The 26,959-nt window shown below is 39.1% G+C and overlaps 1 long non-coding RNA gene across 1 annotated transcript; it reads left to right on the forward strand.

The window, feature by feature from the left end:
- The first annotated feature begins 448 nt into the window (after window positions 1–448).
- LOC139707136 (uncharacterized) lies at window positions 449–26,959 on the forward strand. The gene is made up of 3 exons (XR_011708681.1): window positions 449–590; window positions 26,159–26,272; window positions 26,857–26,959. It is a non-coding gene; the product is annotated as an uncharacterized lncRNA (long non-coding RNA).

Genomic DNA, 26,959 nt, shown 5'->3' on the forward strand with positions numbered 1-26,959 from the left:
GTTCAGTAAAATAGCCAAAATCATGCCTAGTTCTTTCTGCTTCCAAAACTTTGAATTACTCACAAGAAATTTTTCTCCCTATTGTCTCACAGAATGCACTATCTTAGAAAAAAACTCTGTTCATCAAACCTATGATATCACAATACCCAGAAACACCTACTACAACTATTCAGTCTGCACTGTAAGAATTAGCACCCACTCTGTAACAGGTAAAATATTATTTTACAGGTAGATATGAAATAATTAATTTGGTTGATGAAATTGCCCCTTTTCTCTTTCTTCTAGAACCATCAGCCACTGCTGCATTTCCTAATTCTTCCTTCAAAGGAACATAGCCCTTTTAGCTGTATAAATCTTGGATGAACCTCATTCAAGGCCAATATTTTGTACTTAATTTCTTTCTAGATGGAACAGTAAGGATCAAGAGGATTTATGAAGAGTGTCTTCCTGGAGCCTGACCTTCTTCTCATGTTTATAGCCTCGTGTCCTCAGTGGAGACATCCTGGAGCCTCCAGTTGTGTGATGTTATCAGCTTGCCCCTCACTGCTGGAGTGGAAGTTCTTGGCTATGAAAGGAAGGGCTGGAGAAAGGTGAAGTGTGGGGCCTCAAACAGGGCTCTGGTGGTTTACGGGATGACTTCTCAGTGACTCACTCTTCTACCACCTGCTATGAGAAGAGTCTGATTCTCTGTGGGAAGTTTCCTTATAACTTCTAGAGCCCCCTGCCCACTTTCCTTGTTCTGCCTGACAGAAGGAGCAAATCCTTGAATTTAGCAGTGGAGATGGAGAGGGAATTGGGGGGAGGAAATGAGAAGTTTTAATTCTAGAGAATTCAGTTTGGAAATATGTGCCTATAGGATTGAAACAAATCTCCATATTGCCCCTGGAAGGGGTTCAGGTCTTTATAAAACTCAAGCATCATCTGCTGATGCCCATCTCTTCAAACCTACACATTCCATGATTCTAAAGTGAGCAAATCCATGCTTCCTGATTTGTTCACTCTAGAATCCTTTCTTCTTCCCCACCTCAGTGACAACTTGGATATTCCCCAGGGAAAGGTTTCCTTTGCAGTCTCTCCCAGTCTCACCTTCAGAGAGATAGGGCTGCCATGTTCTTATCTTCATGGGTCACTGGGAGGTTGCCACTCAGAGTAACCCACTCTTTCCTCTTGTGCTGACACTTGTCTCCCTGGCTTAGGCTGCTGTCTGTTTATTCTCTGGAGGGCCAACCTGGCTCAACTCCACCAATATCTGTAGAAAAGGGAAGTGGAGAGAGGGGAAGGGAAGGAGGAAGGAATGGTGGTGATGAGAAAGAAGAGGAGCAGGAAGAAGAATCTGATATTCCTTTTCCAATCTAGTTTCTTCCTTCCCAACTCATTCTTTACCATTGCCTTTGATGCATCCTATAGGCACTTTCAAATCTACATGTCTGAAACTACTCACATTTCCTCTTCAGCAAAAGATTTTCTCTGTTCACTTTCCCATCCTGCTGATAAAACCATAAGTAGTTAATTTCTTCTGAAGAACAAATTGACAATACGTTTTAAAGACCTTATCTTGTACATTTCATTTGATCACAAATCATGCTTTTAGGAACTTATTCTAAAGAAGTAACTAAAGATACACAGAGATTCAGTTTCAAAGATGTTAATTATAATTAAAATTGGAATCATGCAGGACAGTTTGTGTCAGAAAACATGGAGTAGATTTGTGATAACTCCATAAAGTAGAATTCTATGTAACTAGTAAAATGATGGTGAATTGCAATTATTGATGTGGAATGATGTTTATTATATCTGATAAGTGAAAACAGCTTTAAAATTTTAATTTGAAATTAAAATATTAAAAATACATAAGTGTAAGGAAAGAAAAAAAGAACATGGAAATATAAACCAAACAGAATGGTTACAGTGAGATTGCAGATATTTGTTTTTTCTTTTCCTTTTACTTCATTTTCAAATTTTTCTTTAAAAAACTTTTTATATATATAATAATTAAAAGATATGAAAAGAAGAAGAAAAAAAAAAAAAACCCATGTTTTTGCCCTGGCTTTTCTATTTCTGTTAACAGTATAGGTATTCTTGAAGTTGTTGAATACTTTGAGTGAACACTGACACCCAGGGTCCAATTGATTCTATTTTTACCATCTGTCTTGGGAACTCCTTTTCTTTCTGTTTGCCTGCAATCTCTGCAGATTGGACCTCACCACCCCACACCTGGACTATTGCAGTGGGTATCTTGACTGAGCATACTCCTCCACCTGACCAAGGCAGCCAGGGTATCACTCAGGGCGGTTCTTGATCCATCACTCCCTGTACAGAAACCTTCAGTGGCTCTCCCTCGTGAGTTAAGGCTGGATTTCTTAGTCCAGCACTCTATCACCTGGTCCCAACCAGTGTTTCCTTATTCTAGTTTCACACTTGGACTCTGTCTGCTTCAGTAAACTGTTAGTTTCTTGGGATTGTATTTACTGCTTCACTACATTTATCAGCTGGCCATTCTGCAATTATATTGTCCTTCCACCCTTGCTCTGCCTTACTCTTCAATGCCCCACTCATGCGTCATCTTTTCTATGATGCCTCTCTTGATATAGTAACCATTGGAAGTAATTTTTCCCATCTCTGAACTGTGGAGCATTCTGTGCCACTCCCAATTTATTTTACACCATGTTCAGCACTCTTTTCTCATCCAGCTGGGCCAATGTTCTTCCCCTGGGGTATACTCAGTACACTCTAGACTCCGAGTCTTCTTCCTTGGAATGCCTTATCCTTGGCTCAACCTTCACGTTCATTGCATCCCCTCAGCTTTGTTGGCCTAAACCAGACATTGAAATGACAAGATTTGGACCTGATCTTAATCTTTTCCCATGTGTTTGCTGACTTCTCAACCCATTAAGACATAGTTTCTGGATCCTACATGCTATCAGAATTAAACGAGCAAAGGTCATCAATGATATTCATTTGCGAAATCTAATAAACTCATGTGAGGGAAGGAGTACAGCATAGGAGGACTGACTGTGCAGCCAGACAGATGTAGTCCCAGCTTCCCTTTGTACTGCTCTATCTTGTACAAGTCACATAAGTTTTCCAAGGACCAGTTTCCTCATCCATTAAGTACAGAGGAACAGTAGCACCTTCTTACTAGGATTTTTGTAAACATTAAATAAGATGATGTTTGTAGAATGTTTGAACAGTGCTGGACAATACAAATAGTTATGTAAATATGACCTCCTATTATTAATACCTTATAACATTACTTTGGTCTCTGCCTACCATTTACCTTCACTTTTTCCTGAGACCCTTTCCTTTTACCCCTTCTGTATGGTTTGTAATTCATTTGTAGCAGTCTGCCTACAACTTCTCAAATATGCTCTGTGTTACCTGAGTTTTGGGCTTGCTTTTCCTTTGACGAAGAATATCCTTCACCCATTCCTTACTCGCCTGGTAGATTTCTAACCATCTTTGGAGACTGAACCCATGTATAACCTGCAAAAGCCCAGCTATTCTTCTCTTCCCCAAAGAGGGATTTCCTCTCTCATCTGAGAGATGTTTGTATCTTGTTTGCATTTCTACTTAACAAGTACCATACTGCGCTATACAATTTGTGTTTCCATTGTCACCCCGTCCCAAACATAAAATCCTTAACTTGGTTTCTATTTCTCTCTTCAGTACCTATGTGTGGCACATATTATATACTCAATGATATTTGCTGAATGAAAAAAAAAAACATGGAAGGAGGCAAAGCTCAGACATAGCACAACTAGGAATTGAAATCAGGATTTCTTACTCTTAATCCCAAGTTCTCTCCCTGACATAACCTCAAAGTCACAGACACATGGAGTCAGTTTTGCAGGTTGTCATTTAATGTCTCATAGCCTTTGACTGACCCTGAGAATGAGATTTATTTCCTAGTGTTATAAAAGCTTTAGACTCCAGATTACCTCTAAGGAGTTTCACACCGAAGGACCAAAAGACTTCAGAAAACAGTAGGGATGATGAAGGCTCTGAGGCTGCAGCGGGAACCTCAAAGACCCCATCCAAAACAAAACAAAAAGTCTTTTACAAAGCTCAGTAAAGAAATAGAGACACTTAAAAAAATTGAAATTAACGTGATCTCCAGGCTGTGTTTATTGAAACAATCTTAGGTTCATAATCAAAACAATGTTTTATCATTTCCCCTCCAGGCTGGTCATAAGCTACAAACTGGATCATTTGACACATCTCTTGTGCACTTGAAATTTGAATTGAAACTCTGCCATTTTAACCATACAAAGAAAAATAACTTTACAAAGCCCCCCATATATATTTTTTCTGATTCATCCTTTTGATATTTTACTTGGACCAAAACCCAAATTCACTTGGTTTTCTCCAAGCACATATTTGGGCAACTTCCATCATTGTTCTTGGAAATGACTTTTCCTTTTGACATACTGTACATTCGATATACAACCTGGTCAACACCATCAGAGGCCACAGTATTGACTCCCCCATGGGCTGTCAGGATGATCTCTGAAATATTATGTCTCCACTTAGGTTGACCAGATGTTTAGTTTTCAATGTTCAGGAGTGTGTGTGTGTGTGTGTGTGTGTGTGTGTGAATTAGTGAGTTTTGTGTCTGCTGGGGAAAATGCTGGATAAGCATGTTTTTTAGAGGGTTTGGGAAATTTCTATGGCTTGTTTGCTGATATGAAAAAATGTCAGAATATGCTTTGGGAAGATGTGTGTGTGTGTATGTGTGTGTTTTCATTTAGCCGAGGGAGTCTCCTAAGAATAGGACACTTAACATAGAGGAGACACTGGGTTTCCTGGAGAGGGATGTCAGCCGGGGCACTTATTAGCAGAATATGGAAAGCTCATCAAAAATGGGCAAAATTTCACCCTTTTGTCTGAGAGGAAGAAGAGCCAGTTTACCTTATAGGTGTAGAATTTGATTACAGCAACTTCCAGAAACTGGGGTAGGCCATTTGGAGTAGAAGTGAGGCTAACAGAGCTAGCTGTTTCTGCCTGTGGCCAAGCCACCAACATTTTGGTCCTTTCAGACCATTTGGTGGGTCTGTTGCCACCACCAACTAGAATCTGCTCCTCCACATAACTCCTTCCCAGCCCAGCTCCACTCGTCAGGTCCTGGCCCTGTGACTGGTCTTGCTGCATTTCCCACCCCCTCTGCCCCTCTCTTGGCTGTCTTGTTGCTGTTGGTCCTGGCTATTTCTCCTCTCATTCCACTCCACCTTACTTCACCCATGCCATTCCATTTTTGCCTCACCTTTTCTATTGTTTCATGCCTCTGCTTGTCTTTAGGCTCTACTCTCCTCTTTTCTGACTGCTCATCCTCCTTGTCCCTCCTTTTCTCTGGGTCTGTGCTAGTCACTGAGAACCCAGGTGAATCGTTGACAGGATGAACAAAACAGAAGACTGAAGTAAAATAAATGCCATGGTAGAAAAAGCAATTAGAGTCCCTTGGAAGAATTCAAATGCCTTCAACAAAGTCTGTTCTTAATACAAGACTGGAGAATCAGAGCCAATTAAACAATGATGCTGCTTCTGGCTTATTGCAGTACATTTTTAATAAATGTTACAGCTGGAGACAATGATTAGATAAACTTTAAGTTCCTTTCAGTGCTGAGATTCTATGGTTTGTAGAAAATTACAGTTGTAATATTTTAAGGATCATATATTCTATTTAAATAGTGGCAGCAGGCCATACTTTCATATATTAGCTAGAAGGAGGAAGGTCCAGCCATGTTCTAAGCTCTATAATTCGACAGGCATTGCTTTTCCTTCCTCTTGTCACTACTATAGCCAGAGCCAGGCAGCCTAGCACACCCAGAACTTTCACAGAGGCCAGAGTTGCTGCTTTCCAATTCCTCCCACAGTTTAGGGAGGAGATGCCATATCAGTGCTTTCCTTCCAGTGTTGCTGTGACTTCAAAACACCATTAAGTAAGCTGAGAATGGCCCTGGCCGACTTTAGTCCCAGTCTTGCTCTTCTCCTTGTCTTGAAGAGGCCCAATTAGAACCTTCTGGTTCTTAGCCAGTGTAGGTGATATTCACATGGATATCAGGTTATCAGAGTTCTTGGAAGACATTCTTCCTAGAATCTTCCATGAGAATCCAAGTTGCTAACAGGTCTGGCATTGTATGTATATCTTCGTTTGACTAGTGTCTTAGCTTTCTGTTGCTATGACAAAATATTTGAGATCATCAACCTAAAAGGAGGAAAAAAATATTTTGGCTCACAATTTCAGAGATTTCAGTACATGGTAGCTTGGCCCCATTGCTTTGGGCCAGTAGCAAAGCAGAAAATCATGACAGAGTGCATGGCAGAGGAGGTCTATTTACCTTATGGTGACCAGGAAGTGGGGGGAGAGAGAGAGAGAGAGAGAGAGAGAGAGAGAGAGAGAGAGAGAGAGAGAGAGAAGAAGAAGAAGAGAAGAGAAGAGAAGAGAGAAGAGAGAAGAGAGAGATGGGAGGAGAAGGGAAGGAGACATCTCCTAAAGGTTTCACTACTTCCCAGTAGCAGCACCCTGGGGACCAAGCCTTCATCACATGAGCCTTTGAAGGACATTCAAGTTACAAAATAGAGCAACAAGCATCTGAGCAAGTTTGATGGTTAAAATGCATCAACTTGGCTAAGCCAAAGTAAATAGATATTTGGTCAAATACCAATCTAGATGCTGCTGTGAAGGTATTTTCTAAATGAGATTAACATTTAAATCACTGGACTTTGAATAGATCAAATTATTCTCCATAATATGGTGAGTCTCATCCAATTGGGTGAAAGACTTAAGAGAAAACAGACTAACAGGGCAATAGATTATAGACTGAAACTCCCAAATTCTCCAGATGGCCTTCAGACACAAGCCCATAACAGTGACTTTTCCTGGGTCTCCAGATTGCCAGCCCAACACTGTGGATTTTGGACTTGCCAGTATCTGAAATCATGTGAACCAATTTCTTAAAATCTCTGTATCTTACTCTTATTTTTTTGGTCATTGTCTTTTTTTTTTTTTTTTTAAACTAACATGGTCGGTGAGGACCAGTGTAGGAGCAGGAGCTGTCCTTAAATGTGTTGTTGAATTTATCCCTGCTACAAAATATTTGTCAAATATCATTGAGTGTTAAGGATTAAATTTTCTCTGGATGGGTGACTGTGTTGGTACCTATATGATATTCCAACTGTAGGATGATCAATCATTCTGGTTTGCTTGGGACTTGGGGATTTCTTGGATATAGTTGCCAGTGCTAAAACTTGGAAACCAGAATGAATTGGTCAACCTAACTCACTTTAATCATTTGGGCAACTGACTTTCTGCCCCCGCCCCCTCCAACTATCCATCATTTTGAGAACATTAGAGAAAGTACCTGTGGTGGACTTGTTGAGAAATCATTTTACCTCATGCTCCTCTCTGTTTTGGTTATTGATGCAATAAACATCATCCCCATAGCAAACATGTCATTTTAAGGCCCTAGCATTGCATCCAAGAATCACTCAGAACCTTACATAAACATACTCTCCTAATGTCCCCAAAGCACTTTAATTATTAGTGTACTTCCTGCCAACAAGTACATTTACACTCTGGCTGTAAGATTGCTTTGGGATTCTCAGATCTGGCTGCTACAAGCCACAAGAGACCCCACCCAGGTCTTGTTCTGTGGGTAGGGTGCTTGGAAACCACAGCTCTGCATTGGAGAAGACAGGTCCTGAACCTCACCTTCTCAAAAACTGATGGACAATGACTTCCAATTTTCTGGAAAATTCACCTTTGCCTGTTATGCACGAGTCTCCAAGAGCCTTTCCCTATGGTTAGTATCAATCTGAAAGTCCATACTCAAGTTCTTTAACAGAATCTGGCAAGATCAAGTCTCTCCCCTCACCAACCTCCTTCCCTTCCTGACATTGTTTCTTGACTAACAACTCTATGACTGGACAAGGAATAAAATTGGAGTGTGATGGGGTTAATGTCTCCTTGCTTCTTTCCTTCCTTCCAGAGACAGTGTGAGTCATGGCCTCTTGTGAAGACGGAGGTCTGGAGGGCTCTCAGGCCTTCAGGTCTTTATAGACCAAACAGTTCTATATGGAATACGGTTTTTGATGGGAGAAGTTGCATATTGGGGATTATTATGTTTTTATTTAAACCTCATGGCTCAGAATAGCCAAACCCACATTCTCTACCTCAATTATCATTGCTAGTCCTGATGCATGGGGCCTGGGGCCTGGGGCATGGGGCATGGCGGAGGCACAGATTTCTGTAGGCAGATGCCAAATCCTAGAAGACTTCAATAAAAAATACAGTGCTAGGCATTTCTGTCATCACTTTACAGATGAGGAAATTGGCTCCGAGAGATCAAATATGTCTTTGATATCACACAGTGAGAAATCAGTGAAGCTAACCTAGGATCCCAAGTTTTTCTGAGTCCTTCAAATATAGTGTCCCTCCTCTGATGCCTCACAGATTCACAAATTGTACATACACGATACACTTGACTCTTGACTCGGCATCCTCTGTGAACTAAAAACTAGGACAATGTGTTAGATTGTGAAACATGAGCACAGATTCCTCCCCTCTCTGAATGCATATTCTGTACATGGTGCATTTGTTGTTCTTCCAACTATGAGTTAGAGACTTATTCTCTACTCTTTTAATTTGGGCTTGGACAGGTGCTATTGTTTGGATCTAAAACATCTCCCAAGACCCATGTATTAGAAGCTCAGGACCCAGGTTGGTGTTATTGGGAGGTTTTGGGAATTTTAAAAGGTGTGGCCTATTGGAAGGTCTTTGGGCCATTTGGGGCCATGTTCTCAAAGGAGACTGAAAGACCTCATTCTTTTGTGCTCTCTGCTCCCTGGCCATGAGGTGAGTGGTTTTGCTCTGCTATGGGCTTCTGCCATGATCTGTTGCCTTGCCACAGGCCCAAAGCCACAGGGCAATAGAACATAGACTGCAACCTCCAAAACCATAAGCCAAAATAAAGCTTCTCTCTTTTAAGTTGATTATCTCAAGTATTTGTTATAGTAACAGAAAGCTGGCTAACACATCAGGAAACTTGCTTTGACAAATACAACATTAGCAAATGTGGTGCAAGATAAGGCTTGAAAAGTGCTTGTGCATTAGTGCTTGCCTTCTCTTTCTGCTAGAAATACATCCTCCACCATGGAGCTTGCTAGAGACATGTGACTTAGCCAAGGGCTAGCATTAACCATCAGAAGAGACAGTGATGCCATCTTAGACCATCCAAAACCTGTAGTTGTATGAGCGACTTCAGGAGAGACTGGGGAAGAACTGCTAAGCTAAACTTAGTTATGTATAGATTTTGTGAGCTAATAAACAATTGGGATGGCTTGATATACAGTAGATAACTAGATAACTATTAATGGAAGGTAACACTTCTCCCTGGCACATGAGCTGCAAAAGCACACATGTGCTCATATAGCAGGCAATCACTTAACCACTTGGAAGAAAGTTCATTCTGCTAAAGCTTTAGAGAGTGTCCCACCTGGTGGCTATACCTTTTCTTCCTTTCTTCCTATTACTTTCCATTACTTTCTTGTTTTAGACCCTGTATGTCCAAAGTCTCTGTGTCGGGTGGGGGTGTGGGACTCAATACCTATATGATGATGAAATTCTACTTCTCTGGTGCATTTCTCTGCTTTGCAGTTTCAAGAGACCCAGATGTTTTAAGAATTTGCTGTTTTTAATCCTTTTCTTGTTTCTGGTTTTTCTGGGTTTGGGGAATGAACAGTGGGAGTGGGAAGAAAGTAAGCCTCAATTCCCCCATGAAGGGGAATGGCATGAGAGAAAAAAGTGTGAGAATTTTCCAATCCAGGGAATAGGTGAGTTTTTATACAAAGTATGAGGATTCATTTCCTTTGAAATAGTGATTCCTTTCATTTACTTTATAAGAGAAATTTTATTTCTCTTATGAACATAACATAGGCCTTATTTCTTGTGACCTAAAAACCTTCACTATTTATGCTTTCAGTATGTAAAAATAATACCAAAGGTATCAATGTTCTTTCTTTCACAAATTGAGTAGATTTATTTATTTATTATTATTATTTTTCAGTATCTTGTGCACAAGAATTACTTAACACAAGAATTACAGTAAGATTTGATTTGCTATTTTTGTTGAAACCACCCAGTAACCATCTAGAACAGGGAATGCAAAATTTCTGTAAAGAGAAAGATAATAAACTCGGCAGGCTTTGTCTTCTTACAGTTTCTGTGCTGAATTGTTATTGTAGCATGAAAGTAGCTATGGATCATAGTAATGAATAAGCATGGCCATGTGCCAATAAAGCTTTATTTACAAAAACTGGCAGTGGAGTGGATCTGGCACAGTAGGTAGTAGTTTGCAAACCCCTATCTAGAACATGGAGGTTCTGAGCCATTGGCACCTAGTCCTTAAGGTTGTAAGTCATTCTCCCTAAGGTGAGTTAACTTATGTATAATAGGGTGCTCATATTGGGAAGCATTTTAGATCTAATCTCACCTTATCCTTTTGCAAATAATCTAGAGGGGCTTAGAGAAGTGAAGGAAGTTACCCCAAAATGGGAAACAAAGCTCATTCTCCTCATTCTGAGGAAGAGTATGCCTGTTGCTACATATTCTTTTATGAGTATTTCTAATAGATTTTTGAAAGATTTTAACAATAATAACACCACCTAACAATTGTTTGTCAGTTTATAATTTACAAAGATAGGAAATTATACCTTTCTTATACATGAACAAATTGCAACTCATAGACTTTCAGTGACTTGCCTATGATCACAAAGTAAGTTGTAGATCTAGACACAGAACCATGCCTTTGGACTCTAAGTGTTTTATTTATTTATTTATTTATTTTTACATCAAGTACTATAAGTACTATTGCTTTGTATACACAATTTCTGAACATAATGCTCTATCTGACTGTATCTGGCAAGATGTGGAACTGGTAAAATAGAGAAAATATGTCAACTTCCAATTTAATTGATAGCTTTGTTCTTGGATGTGTTTCTGGGTTAGAGTAATAGAGGTAATCCTTCTTGGTTCTAAAGAGCTTTGATCCCAGGAATCTTGGCATTAACTGGTATGAAATCTTAAAGTTATACCAGCACTGGAAATTCAAGATCACCAGTGTTTCCTGGTGCTGCCTTATGAAATACCAGAATTTTATATCTCCATAGAGTTTTTCTACACATGTTCTCAGGGATTACAGAGTGCAAGGGGCTTACTAAATAGCAGTCACTTCAGTGCTGAAAAAACTTCTCATAGCTTGTCTTTTTGTCCTGGGGAGAAGAGGTGGTAAGTACCTACATCATGGTGTCACATCTGTTACAGTACAGGGTACCAAAACAGCGGGGCACTGCTTAGTGTCTGTCAGTCAGATCCCTTCCAGCCTTAGGTGAGACCCTGTCAGGGCAGCAGTGCCTGGCCACCTCTTCCCACTCACATTCCTGAGCACTGCTGAACCCAGCCCAGCTAAGATCAGCCTGCCAAGCAATCCGGCACACAGAGGGCAGCAAACTGACTAGAAGAATGCAGGGCTGAGGCCAAGGCCTGCTTGGGTTTGTTATTATTTATTTTGGTGTATTTAATCACATTTGCCATTTCTATTTTATTTTCCTTCCTTGCTCTTAGATGCCTCATGACAAGACTTTCTGGCATCACATCTAATTATACTATTTTAAAATTTTCCCTTTATTCCTGATCCACTCTCAAATGTTTTTTTCAAAAATCTTGATGGGATTAAAACTAAATTGACCAGATGGCTTCTTTGCACCTAATTTAGCACAGTCCAGCAGTGCCAGATTTCTAGGGCACAGGGACCCATTATCCCCACTCTTACTTCCTTGAGCTGCTCCACTCTGTTCTGCCTTCTATATTTATCAAATCTGGAAATGGACTTAAGGAAATGCACAGATGTTACTGAGCTAAGAGGAGCCTTGGGGCTTTAGGGTTTGGCAGAGAATTGCAGCAATGTGCTGGGAAGAGTTCCTAAGTGATGTGAAGGGTCATCTCTTCATCTTTCAGTTCTGTTTCCTGAAGCCCATCTAACAAGATGGTAAATGGACTAGAACTATATAGCTAGTGCTGGATTTCATGTTCTGTCTCTGTTGTGCTCATTGTCCAGATTTGTTAGAGGCTGTGAAAGCTTTGCTGAGGTTTGTCCCTCCATCCCCTATTTCCTAAGTTCCTCTAATATGCCAGACAATAAATAGGAGCTGGGGATATCATTGTGAATAAGACAGGGAGTCTGTGGGGGTAAATATTAAATAAGAGTAGCCCTAATGTTGTTGCAATCCCTCCTTTATTTCTTCAAAGGATAGATGTATTAGTCTGTTTTGCATTATTATAAGGAAATACCTGAAGCCTGCTAACTTTATAAAAGAAAGAGGTTTAAATAACATGGTTCTGGAGCTAAAGGATTCTCATCTGTTAATGACCTTTTTGCTGGCAGGGTCCCAAGAAGGCACAAGGTATCACATGGCAAGAGACAGAGTATGTGCAAGTTTTTCTGTATGCATCTGTCTGGTCTCTCTCTTTTCTTATAAAACCACAAGGATCTAATCATGGGATCTCTACCCTGATCACCTTATTTTAAATATACTAATCATCTTCCAAGGGCCCTGGAGTTAGATTAAGTTTCCACCTTCTTAATACCTATGATATTGGAGAGTAAACTCCTGCATGAGTTTTGGGGAACAAATCATATCAAATTATAGTAGCAGTCTTCCATAACTGACGAGGCAAAACATTTGGACTTCGGAACCTCCCTGTTTGACAGCCATAAATGATCCAGCATTGAGCTGAGGTTAGTAGCTGATACTACTCCCACTGGACCCAAGAAAGCAATGAAGAAGAGCATTTCTCTCCCATGGGGATGTAATGTACATGTACACTGTACAGGGTTCCCTATGAAGAACTAGAGAGAGCTAAGAAGGGAAGGCTTCTACTAAGAAGCAACAAGACTGAAGATATGCTTAGATTCAACTTCCTGTTTTTCTGCATGAAGGTAGGAAATTCAAATCTTAAGCCTTCACAAGGAAGATACCTGTTACAGTTTGCTTATGGAGCGCCCACCATAAACCCATGTGTTAATGACTTGGTTGCCAGTCTGTGGCACTATTGGGAAGTGGAGGAATCTTTAGGAGATGTGGTGTAGTAGAAGGAAGTTAGGTCACTGAGGCTGTGCCCTTGAAGGGGACTGTGGGACCCTGACCCCTCCTTCTGTTTACCTGTCATGGAGTGAACATATCTCCTCTGCCATGACCTCCTGCCATGACATAATGTGCAGCCACAGGACCAAAGCAACAGGGTCAAGTGATTATGAACTGAAATGTCCAAAAACTCTGAGCCAAAAGAAACCTTTTCTTCTTATAATTTGATTATTTCGGGTATTTTGTCACAGTAATGGAAAGCTGATGAACAAAATCTTTATCTGGCCTGGCTGTCCTGATAGCAGGATCATTTTTATATTCATATGCATCTCAAACTATTCCTCTAAAAAAATACATACCTCCGCACAGATGGAGGCTCAAGGTTCTTTCTTGACCTTTCAATTTCAAATAACTTCAATGATATGAACACAGACATTCACTGACCTTAAGTTTCCATAGCTACAGCCCTTCAGTGAGGGCACAAAGAGCTCCAATATCCACTAGGAAAATTTGGTGACCTGCTAGTTCCTTCTGTCAGTTTTGAGTCAGCAACTTAAGTAAAGATATCACTTCAAGATAAGTCCAGCCTTTTCTTAGAGCATAGACCGTTGAATCCCATGTTGGGAAAAGAATATTTTTGTTTTGGCAATGTTTTCTGGGTTAGTCCTTTAGGAATAATGGGTCCACATGAGTGGGCTAAAGAGCTGAGGCTCATTCCTGTTCTGATTAAGCCTGGAAGCATCATACTATATTAACCTTAGCTTTTAAAGGTTATTATGGGTTGTTCTATTTATAATTTGGGGAATGATCCCAGCTCTGATTAAGTTATTCTCTTTATGTTCTCCCCTCAGAGGAAGAATTGAATCCTGAAATTCTGTCTCACCTCAGCATTATATACAAATTTTTAAATTGTCATTGTTATAATTAACCCAAAGGAAAAATAGAGGGGTCCATGATGTACATAGGTGGAGACCCCAGATTGATCTGACAAGGGACGGGGAGAGTTCCTAGGGTACCGAGATATGTAAAAGTAACTAAGGTTCTTCCACATCTAGCCAAGATGAGAAGGGAGGACCAGATTTACCCTCACACTGACACAACTAAAAAACTGCAAAATATATGAGACGATGACACTTGGGACCTTGATCATCCAATAACTAAGGAGAGTGGTCAATAAGAAGAAGGGAAAAATGAGGAGATCCTTATGGTTACCCCAGCTTACTATCTGGAAGGTCTCCAAGTCACAGTGCCAGTAGAGGAACCGGGGTTCTTCCTCTGTCTGAAAGGTTTCCAAGTTACAAAGTCAGCGGTTCCCCTGGGTTGAGGAGATGGAGTTGGGCGCAAAGGCAGGTAGAATTCTCATGAAAGGTTACTGGAAATGAGAAACTGGGGCAAAAAGAGAATCCCAGAGATCTTCAGAGGATCCCTGTCAAGCACTCAGTTGAGTACTGATCAGACCAAGTGTGTAAGGAAATTACTCAAAGCTGGGGAAAGAATCGCCCTGGAGGATAGGAACAAACACTAACTGGATGAGAGCTGGAGTACTGCCTGTTTCCAAAATCCATAGTGGAAACTCATATCAAGAGGCATCAGTTAATTCTAAGAAGTATCTTGCCTCACTAGCAGGGAAAATTACCCCTAGATTACATGTGGCTTCAGGCTCACCAATGAAGCAAGTCCCGAAAGGATCAAAATGTTTTCAAGTAACTTAGTCACATTCTAGTATCAAACTTGAGTTTGATTCTTTTATCAGACTTTACACAGAGGATGGCGAGGTAGTTTGTGGAGGACAATATAGAAAAAAAAAAAAAAGAATAAATCCTGCACAAATTTCTGTTCCATCACCACTATCTGTAAACTCATTGGAGAGATTCCCCTATCTAATGTGAATGCCTTATTATAATTAATACCATTCTTACTTTCTTCCCCAAAGAGATACAGCAGCATATCACTATGTTATGAAATAGCCTCTTGTTTATATTGGAAGCACGAGGAATTCAATGACACATTCAGATTTTTACAATTACTACGCTCAAGTTGTGATAATCATAGGATAACAATTGGTTGCAAGAAGCAATACAGAGACATCTGATGTGTTCTTTGCCCAGTTTCCTCAATAGTAACATTTGGCAAAACTATAGTACAATATCATATGCAGAAAGTTGGCATTAGTAAAATCTACTAGTCTTATTTGGAAAATAAATTTTCCAAATTGTATTTCCAATTTTACCTATACTCATCTGTGTGTGTGTGTGTGTGTGTGTGTGTGTGTGACTGCTTAGTTCTACACAAGTTTAGCACATGTGTAGGATCTCCTATCCATCCCCACATTCAAGATCTGGAACAGTGCCCTCACAAGATCCTTAGTTATCGCCTTTTATAACCATGCCCACTTCCTTGTCACCCACATACCTATTGCTTAGTAAATATTAATCTTGTCTCAATCTCTAAAATTTTGTCATTTTAAGAATGTTATATCAATAGAATCATACCATATGTAATATTTGGGCATTAGCTTTTTTTCACTTAAAATAATTGCCTTGAGATCCATCCAAGATGTTGCATATAGGAATAGTTCATTCCTTTTTATTGTTAAAGTGTTCTATGTTATGGATGTGCCATGGTTTGTTTAACCATTCAGTCCCTGGAGGGCATCTGGGCTGTTTCTAGATATGCGCAATCTTAGTCCACTTGGGCTGGTGTAACAAAGTGCCATTGACTGGGTGGCTTATAAACAACAGAAATTTATTTCTGGCAGTTGTAGGGACTGCTGGGAGATCCAAGATCAAGGTGCCATCAGAATTGGTGTCTGGTGAGGGCCTGTTTTCTGGTTCATCCTTGGCCATTTTCTTGCTATTTCCTCACATGTGGAAGAGTGATCCTCAGGCCTCTTTTATGAAAGTTCTGCCCTCATGAGCTAATCACCTCCTCAGTACCCCACCTTGTAACACCGTCACCTCACCATGGAGGTCAGGATTGCAACATATGAATTTTGGAGGAAGGGAGAAATAAACATTCAGACTATAGCATGGCCTTACAAATTAAGCTGCTATGAACATCTGTACACAAGTTTTTATGTGGGCATGTTTTCATTTTTGAGGGATAAATGCCCAAGAGTGCAATTTCTGGGTTGTGTGGTAGTTAAGTATTTAGTTTTATGTAAAACTGCCTATTTTCCTGAATGACTGTACCATTTTACATTTCCACTGGCAATGTGTAAATAATTCTTTCTCTCTCACTTCTCACTAGTATTTGGTGTTGTTACTATTTTTTTTTGTTTTAGCCATTACTAAAAGTGTCTAGCAATATCTCACTGTAGCTTTAATTTAGGTTGGTAGTGAAATTAAAAAAAATTCAACTATTGGAAGGAAAAAAGAGAGGAGTAACAAATGAGTAATGAAAAACCCTTCAATTTCCCTCTTCTCCCAAGTTCAGAAAGAACTTCTTTGAAGTCCTCCAAGCCTTGGTTGACAGGAGATTCTATGGGGCAGAGTATAAGAAGCATTTGCCTGTTTAGTAGCACTCTTAACAATACAATAAGAATGTCTACAGAAGTCTAAAGAATAAACTCTACTTTTAAAGATCATGAAAATGTTTGCAAATTATTATGTTTATGCATCACAGTCATTTTCTGGCATAAATGAGGATTTAAATGTTCCTAATTTGCAATCTCAGTTCAAAGATAAGCTTAGAACAGCATTGTCCAAAATGTGTTTTACAGAACTCTTCTGCTCATGGGTGTTATGGAAAAAAAGATGAAATTCAAGAAAACTGGCTTTATGAGAAGTTATACTATGAATAATCATGAGAAACTCTGGGAAGGGCATGTGTTCTGTAAGAGAATATATATATATATATAAAATGGTGGTGGAATCTCTGCTTTTAGGCGCATTTTGTCAAACTGGTGTTCCATGAAATCTACTTTGGTGATGCTGACCTAGGGAAAAGTTTATGATCTGCAAATGTGATTTAAAAGTGAGGCCAGAAATCAATCAGATGTCAGGGAATAGTTAAGCAGGATTGTTTGCTCGGGATCATGATGATAAAAGTGCTTACCTTTACACATTATTCCTAAACTTTATTAAACAGCTTGAAGAGCAGGGGTCCTGGCAGTGGAGAGCCAGCAGCCAGACTAAGGCATGGAAACTCCTCCATGTGATCTGAGTGGGGGTGACTTGGGGAGAAGCCAAGTGAGAGAGCCAGGCCGGCTGCCCTGGAGAAGGCCCCAGGCAGGGAGGAAGGAGATGGGTGGGTGCCAGAGGTAGGAAACGACATTTTTCAATAAAAATTCTTCCTAGATGCTGTTGCCGTTCTACCATTTGATTTAGGAATTGCAATTGCTCTACATCTGTAAAAGCAAAGATGGGAAGAAAAGTCTAGAGAAACTCCCTTGGTCAAGGAGGGTAGGGGGTATAGCTCCTTATCAAGACAAGAGCCAGAGCACGGCAGGAAGAGATCTTTTAAAGGTGACCCTATATGAACATGTTATCCCCTAGACTTTGGTCTCCCTCTCTTAGGAGGAAGAGGGAGCACTCCTGGAATTTACCCAGAAGGCCCCCCCCTGGTTTCTGAGACTTTCTCATGTGGGAAGCATAGTCTTATAATGGTTTCTTTGCCTGCTTTTCTCCCAGGAGACTAAATGCTGTGGTTTGATTGCAGGAGTCCAGCATTTCTTTCTCTAAAGATTCTGATATACTATCTCATAATATCAAGGTTACCAAATTGACGTGCCCACACCCTACCTCATGGTTTTTGAACATGAAGATTTTGGATGGGCAAAAAACATAGCCAGAGGGCATACTGAGACTGATAATTGAGTTTTTTGGCATAGATTATTCCCCCCTGTAGTAAGAGGTGGGGGTATCATCTAATTCAATTGCAAGCCTTCAGAATAGGGCTTTTTCAAGCTGCCATTTACTAAGTGCTGGGAGATAGCTTGGGTGTTGCATGGGCCAAACAGCTTCTTTGTATATTTGGAATGTGTTGGGCAACTTTAAAAGACTTCTTTGCTTCACTCAACAACTTTCTAGAGACAGAGTTGCAGGTGCCTCTGAGCATGAATTTCTTAAACCTCATCCTACACAGAGCTTGTTCAAGACAGCATAGGAAGAAGTGGTGGTAAAGATCTGAATAAGCCTGGAAGAGGCAAACTGCTCTTCTTTTTTCCTTATTATGAAGAATACTGGAGCTTATACAGGAAAGAGCAAGGTCTGTCGTAGCCCCAGTCCAATGTGATTTTGACATACTGGCATAAGCATAGGTCCTGAGAGGGAATCAATTTCATAGCCATACTCCTTACACTCTTCACACGAGGAGGTATGCCTCTACCTCCTCCTTCTCCTTCCCCTTCTCCTCCTCTTCTTCCTACTCCCTCTCTTCTTTCCTCTTTTTCATCTAAAACTATTTTTATGGACAGTGTGGTTGATATCTCATGGGAGGCAGTGGACAAGAATTATTAAGATGCATGGGTCACATGAATTTCATGACTGCTTTTTCTATTTCTATGAATAATGTCATTGGAATTTTAATAGGAATTGCATTAAATCTGTATAGTGCTTTTGGTAGTATGGCCACCTTGACTATTAATTGTGCCTATCCAAGAACATGGGAGATCTTTCCATCTTCTAAGGTCTTCTTCAATTTCTTTCTTTAGTGTTCTATAGTTTTCCTTGTAGAGGTCTTTCACCTCTTTTGTTAGATTGATTCCAAAATATTTTATTTTCTTTGAGGCTATTGTGAATGGAATAGTTTTCTCTTTCAGTTAATTCCTCACTGATGTATAAGAATGTAATTGATTTATGGGAGTTAATTTTATATCCTGCTACTTTGCTAAAGTGCCAGGCATATTTAATGAAATTCCTAATAAAATTCTAAGGACATTCTTCATAGACTTAGAAAAAGCAATCATGAAATTTATTTGGAAAAATAAGAGGCCCAGAATAGCCAAAGCAATCCTTGGCAAGAAAAATGAAGTAGGAGGCATTACAATACCAGATCTTAATTATAATACAGAGCTATAGTAACAAAAATGACATATTGGTACAAAACAGACATGAAGATCAATGGTAAAGAATAAAGATACAGAGTCAAACCTACATAATTACAGTTATCTCATACTATACAAAGGTGCTATAACATACACTGGAGAAAAGATAGCCTCTTCAACAAATGGTGCTTGGAAAACTGGAAAGCCATATATAATAGAATGAAATTGAAACCCTATCTCTCACCATGCACAAAACTCAACTCAAAGTGGATCAAGGACCTAGGCATTAGAACAGAGACCCTTTACTAGAAGAAAAAGTAAGACCAACTCTCCATCATGTTGGCTTAGGAAACAAATTCCTCAACAAGACTCCTAAAGTACAAGAAAGAAAATCAAGAATCAATAAATGGGATGGTATCAAACTCAAGCTTTTTCACAGCAAAGGAAACAATCAAGAATGTGAACAGAGAGAGAAAATCTGTACCACGTGCACCTCAGATAGAGCACTAATCTCTAGGATATATAAAGAACTCAAAAAACTTAACACCAAAAGACAAATAACCCAATCAATAAATAGGCAAAACAACTGAACAGGTACTTCACAGAAGAAGAAATAAGAATGGCCAACAAATATATGAAAACATTTTCAACATCTCTAGCAATTAAACAAATGCAAACCAAAACTACACCTAGATTTCGTCTCACTCCAATCAAAATGAATTATCAAGAAAACAGGCAATAATAAGTGTTGACGAGGATGTGGAGAAAAAGGTACACTCATACATTGCTGGTGGGACTACAAAGTGGTGGAACCACTATGGAAATCAGTACAGAGATTCCCCAGAAAACTTGAAATGGAACCATCATTTGACCCAGTTATCCCACTCCTTGGCATATACTCAAAGAACTTAAATCAGCATACTACAGTGATACAGCCATATCAACGTTTATAGCAGCTCAATTCACAATAGCTAAACTATGGAACCAATCTAGTTTCCCTAAAACAGATGAATGGATAAAGAAAATGAGGTATATATACACAATAGAATATTACTCAGCCTTAAAGAAGAATGAAATTATGGCATTTGCTGGTAAATGGATGGACCTGGAGAATATCAATGAGAGGGGAAGAGGTGAGTGAAGGTTCCCCATGATTGGATGGCAGGAGGGGGAAGAGAGAAGTGGGATAGAAATGGGAAAGACAATAGAATGAAATAGACATAACTTTCCTATGTTCATTTATGAATACACGACCAGTGTGATGTCATATCATGTACAACCACAAAAATGGGAAGTTATACTCCATGTATGTATGTTTAAATACATATTACTGTCATGCCTAACTAAAAAGAACAAATAAACATTTTTAAAAAGATGTATGGGTCACAACTATCTATGGGATTAGGAAAGCATGTGTGGAAGACAATGGCTAATATAAGCTTCTTTCAGTCCTTCCCTTAGAGTTTGAAGCAGAATCTTCCTCAGTAATGATTTTCTAATGCCTAATTTATTTGTGGTGCAACCGGGATGGGGAACCAGCGCAGATGGATCAGGGCTTGAACTGAAACATGTTTAAGTTTTATTGCTTTAATGTACAGACAGGAACCAATTACCCTAATCATCTGTGGGAGTTGAAAACTCTTCCTGTAGCCAACAGACTGGGTGCAATGAAGGCAGGAGCCATTTTCCTGACAGCTGGATCCCATCTTCAAGAATATGCCACCTTCAGATGAAGTGGTCCACACCACTCTTCAGCCTGGAAGCACTTTGCTTCTCTATGTGGAGGTGGGTAATGAGTGAGGGTGCTGGTCATGAGATATCCCGTTTCCCCTGGACTGAAGAATTTGTGGACTACATAAGGGGTGGTTTCAAAGGTTCAAAAACATTCATAGTGCAGGGTTGCTGGAAGCATTCTCAGAACCATATCTGATTTTCAGGCCCTGGCTGGCAATCCAGAGCTCTAGGGCTTGGTGGGTTTCCAAGACACTTTCTGACACAGCCAGTAAAGGGCTTTTCTGACGACCTCCAGGCTATCAGAGGGCCCTGGTAGACATTTTGCAGCAGACTAACATCCAGATGAAAGGCACCTCCTATTTTTTTTTCTGCACTCCCTGCTATAAATGGGAAAAAAATATGACAAACTTTGGGACTTTTTCCTATTCCCATGGGATACAGTGTTTTAGTATTGATTATTTGCACCCTGCCTCATTCCACAAAGAATATGAGGTGACTTACAGAAATGCACATTACACTAAGGAATGAAAATGCAGAACTGTTATGAGTCAGGCTGATAGGAAAATACAGTTAGTGACATGAAGTTATGAATGATTTTATCACACAAAATGCACACTCTGTGGTCCTACATGTATCCTAGAGTTGGGCCACAAATTTTCACCTGTGGTGAAGGAAGTTCAAGTCCTAAAACACAATCTGATAAACGTAATCCTAGCAAGGCAATAAATGTAAACAGTCCTTGAATCCTTGGTTGGGATGTTAAAAAAATGTTAATCTAAGCATAATTTCCATTTTGTGTATTAATCTTAATATGCTCTTGATTAATACAAAGGAATATTCATAGTATGTAATTTGTTAACATACTGTAGTATAATGAACATCTATGTCATCACTCAATGGAGGACAGGTGCATGGCCAGTAACTTGTATCCTTCCTTACATGTGCACCTGCCTCCTCCCTCACCCTGCCTTCTTCTCTCACCAGAGAAAACAACTATCCTCAACTATCTTCCTATTCCTTTGATTTTTGTTTTACTTTATTCCAAATGCATGCATACATAAATTATATTTTGTTCATTTTGCTTATTTTTTTAGGTTTTAAAAAAATAATATACAGATAGAGGTGTTTTGGTAATTTTTTTTGTTTTTCCATTAAACATTTTATTTCTGAGGCTCTTTCATATTTTTTGCACATGTGTGCTCTTTACCATTTTCTACTGCTTCATTATAATCCTTTTTGAATATATACTAACCTGTATCCATCTGTTTTTGACTCTAGATTGCTTCTAATATTGTGCTATTATGAACAATGGTACTGAATCATTCCTGAATATGTTTTCTGGTCACATATTCAAGAATTTCTCTAGGGCATATACCTGGGAATAGAATTATTGGATTTGCTTTATAAGATAGTGCTAAAATATCTTCCAAAGTAATTGTACCAAAATACAACCCCAACAGTAAAGTACAATTTCCTCAGATCCTTATTTGACATTTGACAGTGTTAGACATTAATCTTTTTTGAGAATCAGGTGGCAAAAAATATTCAGCCACAGATTTTTTCCTGTGTATTTCAAATTTTAATCCAATCACATACTGAAAATCTTTACATGGTTGATTGTCTCACAGGATAATGAGACTTAACATGTCCAAAATTGGTCTCAACATCTTCCCACCCTGCCTGAATTATTCTGCTTTGTCTTCCATCTCAAAGATATCACCATGAATAATTCATGCATCCCGGACCCAAGTGTGGTTTTATAACTCTAGCCTTTCCTTTATAGACTATAGTCAGTCAATAATCAAGTTCTTTGGATATTAATTTCTAAATATTTATTGAACCCATTTCCATAACTGCATCACCAATGTTATTTCTATCCTCAATAATCATAGGAAACGCATATTCCTGCAGGTCCTTCCTAGCTGAACTTGTGGTCTCCAAATTTACTTTCCTCCTATTCATACTCTTCACTGGAGCTAAGGCAAAAAGGACATTATGTGGCCAAGTCATTCCCTGGTTTAAAACATTCTAATGGCTTCTATTACTTATCAAGATCCAAATGCATCATGGCTTACAAGACTCCTCATGACCTGACCCCAGTTCATCTCTTGTTCTTTGTATGTTATCATGGTCTCTGTTCTGTGCCCCAGTTGTACCCAGATATGGTGAAAGCTGAATGACATATACATGTGATGCTTATTATATTTTAACTCAAAACATTAAAGTATGCATTTATTTAGCAGTGTTTTGAGATAAGGCCAAGTGCTTTACTTGGTGTAAGTTGGTTAGTGTTCAGAGTCATCTTTCTTGCATAAACCATACCAATAAGGGATTATTTATGATTTCCAATTACAGTTTTTTTTAAAGTGGATTAAGAATGTAAGGACACTTGTGAAACAATGGGAGTGCATAACTCTTTTACATTTTAAACCTTTTTTCTTCCCAAACTATTAGAGTTGTTTTGATTATACCTAATTTGATGACATTTTTAAAGGACTCTTCATGAAATCTTGTCAAAGCATTCTGCCTGGAAGAAATACAACAACTTTCTTGTTGTAATCATATCTCAGAGTTTATACGACACCTAATTGTATAACCAAACTGACATTTAGACTGGCATTAATAGCTTTGGGAGTAAAAGTTACTGGCCCTTGGTAAGCATACCTGGTGGGAGTAGAGGTACACAGGCTTGCCAACCATGTATGCTCAGGGTGCTGTGGGCATCAATCAATGCGTTTTACACATGAGCTTGTAAGGGAAAGTTAGTTAAAAGAACATCTACTATCCTCGCAGTTTTTTAAATTTTTCTCCCCAGGTGTAGTTTCTTCTGCTTGAGATCTTTTTTCCTAATTGTGTTTATTCCTAATTCATATCTCAGCTCACATGCTGCCCCATCCAATATGCCTTCTGTGACTTCCCAGGACTTGGGTGGAAGGCTTACTGTGCTATCTATCATGTGTTTCTCTTTCTGCTTCTCAACATTTTTGAAGCAGGATGATTCTTTTTTTTTTTTGTTGGGATCTGTTTTATGCTTTATAACATGCTTAGAAACATACCTGGCCTCCTCAAGATGTCAACAGTACCCTCCTCCAGTTATGACAATCAAAAATGACTTCAACATGGGGCATCACAATACCAGACCTTACACTATACTATAGAGAAATAGTAACAAAAATGGCATGGTATTGACACCAAAATAGACATGAAGATCAATGGTACAGAATTGAAGACACAGAGACAAACCCACATAAATAAAGTTATCTCATACTACACAAAGATGCTAAAAACATACATTGGCGAAAAAATGCCTATTCAACAAATGGTGCTGGGAAAACTGGAAATTCATATGCAGCAAAATGAAATTAAACCCCTATCTCTCACTATGCACAAAACTTAACTCATGGTGGATCAAGGACCTAGGAATCTGCAGAGAATCTGCACTTAATAGACCCAGAGAATCTGCACTTAATAGAGAAAAAAAGCAGGCCCAAATCTTTATCATGTTGGCTTAGATCTGATTTCCTTAACAGGATTCCTAAAGTGCAGAAAGTAAAATCAAGAATCAATAAATGGGATGGATTTAAACTAGAAAGCTTCTTCTCAGAAAAGGAAACAATCATGTGAAGAGAGAGCCTACAGAATGGGAGAAAATCTTTACCACATGCACATCAGATAGAGCACTAACCTCCAGGATATATAAAGAACTAAAAAAACTTAACACCAAAAAAATCAAATAACCTAATCAATAAATGGGTTAAAGAACTGAACACTTTACAGAAAAAGAAACATAATCGATTAGCAAACATATGAAAAAAATTTTCATCATCTCTAGTAATTAGAGAAATGCAAATCAAAACTACTATAAGATTTCATCTCACTCCAGTCAGAATGGCAGCTATTAAAACAGGCAACAATAAATGTTGATGAGGATGTGGGGGAAAAGGCACACTCATACATTGCTGGTGGAACTACATATTGGTACAACCACCATGGAAAGCAGTATGGAGATTCCTTAGAAAACCTGGAATGGAACCACTAATTTGACCCAATTATCCCACTGCTTGGCGTATACCCAGAGGACTTAAAATCAGCATACTACAGTGATACAGCCACATCAATGTTTATAAGCAGCTCAATTCCCAATAGCTAAACTATGGAACCATCCTAGGTGCCCTTCAATAGATGAATGGATAAAGAAAATGTGGTATATATACACAATGGAATATTACTCCACCTTCAAGAAGAATGAAATTATGGCATTTGCTGGTAAATGGATGAACCTGGAGAATATCATGGTAAGCGAATAAACCAAACCCCCAAAACCAGAGGACAAATGTTTTCTCTGATAAGCAGATGTTGATCCATAATGGGTGTGAGGGGGTAGGGGATGGTAGTGAAGGAGCTTTGGATTATACAGAGGGGAGTGTGGGGAGGGGAGGGCATGTGGGGAGGGGAAGGACAGTAGAATGAGATGGACATTATTAACCTATGTACATACATGTATGATTATACAACTGGTGTGACTGCACCATGTACAGCCAGGGGAATGAGAATTTGTGCTCTATTTGTGTATAATGTGTCAAAATGCATTCCAGTGTCATGTATAACTAATTAGAACAAATTTTTAAAAAATGGGATCTCTGGAACTTTATGCTATGTAAAAACAGGTGGAAAAGGGTACATAGTGGCAATTTTATGAAACCATTATTCTAAAACTGAAGAAGAGACAAATGTAACATATAGTCACATGAAGTTGCTGAATAGGTTGTCTAGGACAAGAGATGAGAATTGAGACTTACAGGGAATGGGCTGAAAGAAACATTTTAGGATGTTCAAAATACTCTACATCTTGATTATGATCACATACGTATACCTTTTCCAAAATTGAGCTTAAATAGTTGCATTTAGAGTTCAAATAGTTGTGTTTTATTTATGTATATTGCATTTTAAGGTTAATTTCAAAATAAAATTTAAAAACTAAACAAAACAAATGTCTTCAATTATTATCAGTATCCCCTGAGGAGACCAAATTGCCCTGACTGAGAACCACTGCTCTAGATTATAAATGTTTGTTAGGTGACTAAATGACCACTAAGTTTTGGGAATGACACAGGACAGAACAATGAAGCAGCACATGTATTCAGGAAAGTAATGGGGCATGCAAGTTCAGACCATGTCACCATCCTATGAAATACATTTAAGTACATTTTTATTTGGAGCAGTACTGTCAGCTTAGGAAGATATTTCATGGCCTATGGAAGATTGCTAGTAATATTTTATATGTTTTAATTTATTCTTTAGCCTGCTACAAGTCTGTCTCCCCTTCATCCCACTTTGCCATCTGCCAAACTCTTAGGCTCTGAGAATGAGAAATTCACTCTGTTGGCCAACTGATATCTACCAATACATCACCAGGTAAATTTAATCTCCACATTCCTCAAGGATTTTGTGTGTGTGTGTGTGTGTGTGTGTGTGTGTGTGTGTGTGTGAGAGAGAGAGAGAGAGAGAGAGGGAGAGAGAGAGAGAGAGAGAAACAAATTTTTGTAAGGGGGTGCAGGCTGTGGAGTAAGGAGGGATGTGTTTGAAGTACAGATAGCTTAGCATCTGATCCTACTCAACAGTCTCTCTTCACCCCATGAAACTCACCAAACTTCTAGATGGCAACCACCTTCCATATGCCCTTGCCACTGTCCCACTGCTTATGGGGACTTTACTCATTTGTTTAATAAATATTTTGAGCACCTAATGTATGCCAGATGCTGCATTAAATGATGGCCATGACACATATGTTTATACAATTTGCCTAAAAATAGGTATTCTATATAGGAACATTGGCCCTAATTGGGCAACATGCTGGTCAGAATCCCCTTTATGGCTCCCTAAATGTAAGGGAACATTGGGAGGTGATTCAGAAGACAAAGAAGGAGTTAAAAGGTCAACTGTCTTGCTTGAGGAATTACTAAGAATACTCATGGGTGCTCTCTCTCTTCTTCCACTAGGAGAAACATCATGAGTTACAGATCTCATCTAGAAAAAGAGGTCTCTTACAGGTATCAAGAGCTTTGCTCCTCAAGTCCACGTAGCATAGACAGGAAATACCAG

This window comes from Marmota flaviventris, chromosome 9, assembly GCF_047511675.1.
Source record: "Marmota flaviventris isolate mMarFla1 chromosome 9, mMarFla1.hap1, whole genome shotgun sequence".
Classification (NCBI taxonomy): domain Eukaryota; kingdom Metazoa; phylum Chordata; class Mammalia; order Rodentia; family Sciuridae; genus Marmota; species Marmota flaviventris.